At 38.2% G+C, this 5,255-nt stretch overlaps 1 protein-coding gene across 1 annotated transcript in view; it reads right to left on the bottom strand.

Moving 5' to 3' along the window:
* RBM6 (RNA binding motif protein 6) overlaps positions 1–5,255 on the bottom strand; it is a gene marked incomplete at its 3' end in the record, with an annotated part of 98,596 nt that overhangs the window by 38,153 nt on the left and 55,188 nt on the right. The gene's annotated exons all lie outside the window — the stretch shown is intronic.

The following is a 5,255-nucleotide window of genomic DNA, read 5'->3' on the forward strand; positions in this document are numbered from 1 at the left end:
GGGATTCACATCTTTATTCGGGAATGGTCGTGTGGCTCACTTGGGAGAGCGTGGTACTGTCACACCAAGTCAAGGGTTAAGATCCCCTTACCGGTCATCTTTAAAAAAAAAAAAAAAAGTCAAATTATTCCAAAATTTTAAAAAATTTTAATTAAAAACTTTTAAACAGTCTCATCTCACTAGTATATAAGGCATGTCCATTTTATTGGATTTAGGACTTAAACATAAAACCTGAGACAGTAAAACTAGTAGAAGAAAACAAAGGGAAAGCTCCATGACAACAGTCTGGGCAATGATTTCTTGGATATGACCCCAAAAGCCCAGGCAACAAAAGCAAAAACAGACAAATGGGACTGCATCAAACTAAAAAGCTTCTGCAAACCAAAAGAAACAATTAATAGAGTACAGAGATAACCCACAGACTGGGAGAAAATATTTGCAAATCTTATATCTGACAAGGGGCTAATATCGAAAATATATAAGGAGCTCAAACTACTCAATAATAAGAAAACAAATAATCCTATTTTTTAAACGGACAAAGGACTTGAATAGACATTTCCCAAAAGAAGATATACAAACGGCCAACAAATATATGAAAAAATGCTCAACATCACTGATAATCAGGAAAATGTAAATTAAAACCACAATGAGATATCACCTCACACCTGTTAGAATAACTATTATCAAAATGAAAGATAAGTGTCAGCAAGGATGTCAGCAAGAAAAAGGAACCCTTGTATGCTGTTGGTAAACATACGAATTAGTACTGCCATTTTGGAAAACCGTATGAAGTTTCCTTAAAACACTAAAAACAGATTTACCATATGATCCAGCAATCCTACTTCTGGGTATATATCCAAAGGAATTGAAATCACTATATCAACAAGATATCTGCACTCCCCATGTTTACTTGGATAAAGAAAATGTGGCATGTATATACACTGGAATACTATTCAGCCTTAAAAAAGAAGGAAATTCTGTCATTTGCAACAACATGGATGAACCCGGAGGACATTATGCTAAGTAAGTCAGGCACAGAAAGACAAATATTGCATGATCTCACTTAGGTATTCAATCTCAAAAACGTCAAACTCATAGAAGTAGAGAGTAGAATGGTGGTTACCAGTCGCTGTGCAGGGGGAGGGGGTGGATAGAGAAAGGGTAAATGTTAGTCAAAAGGCACAAAATTTCAGTTAGGAGAAATAATTTCTAGTGATCTATTACACAGCATAGTGACTATAATTAATAATAATATATATTTCCAAATTGCTAAAAGAGATTTTATCCTTTTTTTTTTTGGCAGCAGGCTGTTATGGGGATCTGAACCCTTGACACCAGTGTTATAACACTGCTCTCTAACCAACTGAGATAACCAGCCAGACTAAAAGAGATTTTAAATGTTGTCACCACAAAGAAATGGTAAGTCTGTGAGGTGATAGATATGTTAATTAGCCTGATTCGATCATTCCACAATGTATACATGTGGAATGTATATATGAATCATAACATCATATTGTATCCCATACGTATATATAATTGTCAATTAAAAATAAAATTTTCAAAAAATTAAGAACTTTTAAACAGTCTCATCCCAGTATTTCGTAAGCAGACATGTCTATTTTATTCATTCATAAATGTATACCACCTAGCCCATGCCCTCAAACACAGGAGGTGCTCAGCATTTACTGTGTCAAAAGTTAAATGAGTTGCTTTCCAATATTTCCAATGTGATTCCAAACAGATCAGTACTACACAGCATTTTATACAGAATAGGTCCCATTTACAGCAAAGTGCTATTATATTAAGATAAAATATATGCATCTTTGAGTTCATTCTCTGTAAGTAGCTCAGCATTTGGGCCTCAGTTTGATGGCTCTGTGAAAACTTCCTCCAAAATCAAGCCAAGTGAAAAAATGATCCAGTAGATTCAAGTGCTTGATACAGAATAACCAAGGCTGTAAAATCAGCACTCACATTTTAAATTTTTCCTGGAAAATTATCTGAAATGTGACATACAATATGTTTTAAGAAACCTCAACTTGTTTGGTTTTTTGAGTAACTGTTACCAAATGTGTGCAGTCACCTTACCGCCCGCCCCCCCCAATTTCCTGGTTGATAGACTACTTTAGTGATAACTCAGGCTAGACTTGTGACCCCGGAAGTCTGGAGCAGGGGCAAGAGCCCAGTCTGTACTCTCACTACACTGCCAACTGGCCACTCTGTACTCTGTTTGGACCAAGAGAAAAGCAAGGAAAAAGATGATTCATTAAGACAATCCATGGCAAGCCAGGTCATCCTCTCCACAACTCTTATCCCCTTACACCAGGGTTTCTCAAGCCTCAGCACTACTGACATTTTGGGCCAGATAATTCTTTGTTGTGGAGGACTGTTGTTACATTATAGGATGTTTAGCAGCATTCCTGGCCTCCACCCACTAGATATCAGTAGCACCTCCTCCCAGTTGTAACAACTAAAAATGTCTCTGGACATTGCCAAATGTCCAATGGTTGGGGAGGAAGAAAGGGTGTCAAAATCATCTGCCTTACAAGAAACATTATCAAGGCTAGTAAGGGTAAGTTTGCTTCTCCTATCCCATGTTGCTGTTGCTTCTTGGTCTAAAGCTGATGAGCACATAATTCCTCTTTGTGTATCAAGCATGCAAATGCCTGCTCTCTTGGGAGAACATATTCACTAGTTTTTCGAAAAGTCCTTCAAAAACCTCACAGTGCCCAGGAGTGGGAACTTTGGATCTGGCCCTACTTCTCACCTCTAACCCCAACCTCAGCCTTTGCCATAGGATATCTACCCCAAAGCGCCTGCCCAGTAGAGGATCCTCTTGGGGGCATTGGCAAGATAACTTAAGCCCCAATCACTTTGGAAATAGCATTTATACAGATTTAAACACAAATTTCACTTGAACACATTTTGGTAATACATACACAATTAGTATACAACATTAGCATTACTAATCTCATGATGTGAGATTAAAAATAATTATTATTCTAGATGAGATTTGTGGATCATATCAACTAGAAGTTGGTCCATCAATACCCTAACAAGAAATGTATACATACAGTCTATGAGCTAGAAGATAAATGACAATACCTGAACATCTAGCCCTGTGGTAAATGAGACGCAAAGATATGTTGTAACCTCCAAGTTCAACTTGGATGGAGAAAGTGCTTAGTAACACTCAATGCTACCTGCAGCCTACGAGAATTTACCTGCGATGCTAGCTTCAGAAACAACAAGGCTCTCCATCACAGGAGGCATGGCCGTGGTCTTCTGGCTTCACATGCCTGGATGCCTGTGCACTCACCACTTGGACATTGTTAGGGCAGGTGTTTCTCAGCCTCTCTCTTTTTCAGTCCAGTTGCACGAGAGAAGCACTGGGCAAAAAGTACCATGTGAACTGGCTGTCAGAGATCCAGCTGCCACCAAAAGCAGCACTGCTAATTTTCAGGCATCTCTGAATCCCAAGAGATGAATAAGAAGCCAAGGAAAAAAAGGAGTTAGTATGATCAAGCAGAGTCCACCAGTATAGAATCTTCCTTTCCTGAAGAGCACTTATCACATGCCAGCTACTGTGCCAAGTGCTTTACAAACATTATATATTCTGACCTCATAACTGCTCTAAGGTGGGTACTATTATTTTGCCCTCATTTTACAGATGATAAAACTGAGACCCAGAGATTACAGAAGAGCTGGGAAATAATGAAATCAGAATTCTAAATCTTTCTATCCTACTAACCATATACCAACTAGAGGTATACAAGGTCATTAACCAAAGTTATAATCAACATCACAAACTGAACTATGCCTTTGTATAACCCCTGAGCTAGTTAATTAGAATTTTACATATTCTGCTTGTTTTTTCAATAACCATCTATTATCAAGTTCCACAAGATTTTCAAAAATTAGCACCTTGTGCAATCCCATATTTATAAAAAGCCAAACATTAGCTAAAAATACAAGCTGAAAGACATGTGACAACATCAAAGCACAAAGTTAAAATACACAGGCACATTTACAATTTAGAATAAATTAAGAACTAAATTCTTCAACCTACAGACATAAACCATGATTTATGTATGACTAAATAATTATAAACCCACCATAGGAAACATATTGGAAGGTCTCCTTACAACTGCCAAATAATGAATGTTTATTTTCAAATTTGAGAGAATTAAAGTGAATCCAGTTTAGAGCACCTCTTATAATCAGCCTGAGGCATGGCAGAGCCAGGGGCTGGTTATTGGAGCTTCGAGTTTTAAATCCACACGCTAGATTTCCAGTGTGGTCTAACCATACTCCTCTTTCTCTTGAGAGAATTTAAGATTTGAATACTAGGGTAGTAGAAAGTCCTAGTAAGGCCTGGAAGCAGTCTCCTGATAACCTCATGATAATTTAGCCCAACCAACCAACAGGCTAAATAAAAAATATTGATGGGCTGGCCGGTTAGCTCACTTGATTGGAATGTGGTACTGAAAATACCAAGGTCCAGGGTTCAATCCCTGTACTGACCAGCTGCCAAAAAGAAAAAAAAAGTATTGTTGATGAAAAAATAAAAATCCTTCTGCACACTATCACCAAATCCTCTTTTAGCCATGTACTCCATGAAGCCAAGACTAGAGCTGCTGTACCTTAAAACTTTCTTGTTCCAGTTAGATGAGAAGTTGTTATGATAACAAACACACACTCAACATTCACTGCATGCCAGACCCAGTTCTAATCATCTTACATGTGTTAACTCATTTAATCTCTAGAGGTATGTGAGGACACAAACACAGACAGGTTAAGCCATTTGCCCAAGTTACACAGTAGATGGTAACAAAGCTGGGATGCAACCCTAGGTAGTCTGCTTCCAGTGTCCATGTGTTGATTATTATATTATACTGCCCCATGCACAGTCAAGTTTCAATCACTGCATAGGTAATCGAAATACATAATCAAATCACCAGTCCTTAAACTCACTTTTAATTCTCCTGAATACCCCAACTATCCTGAGAGTGAGAACCTTCAATAACCCTTGGTTTACACTCATTTTAGAATGCATTTTCCCATGTTTCAACCAATACCTCTACTGAGGGCAATAAGGAAAAGGTACTGAAACTGAAGTTTCCAGGAAGAATGACAGGTGAGCTCTGGCCAGGATGCCACATTCTTCTCAATGAAGTAGTTTTAGGGTGAGGGTTGTTTACGTGATATATCACAACCTTCCAGGTAGTTATACAGATTATTGGGGGGGGGGGGGG

This window comes from Galeopterus variegatus, unplaced genomic scaffold (assembly GCF_000696425.1).
Source record: "Galeopterus variegatus unplaced genomic scaffold, G_variegatus-3.0.2 Scaffold701, whole genome shotgun sequence".
NCBI lineage: Eukaryota > Metazoa > Chordata > Mammalia > Dermoptera > Cynocephalidae > Galeopterus > Galeopterus variegatus.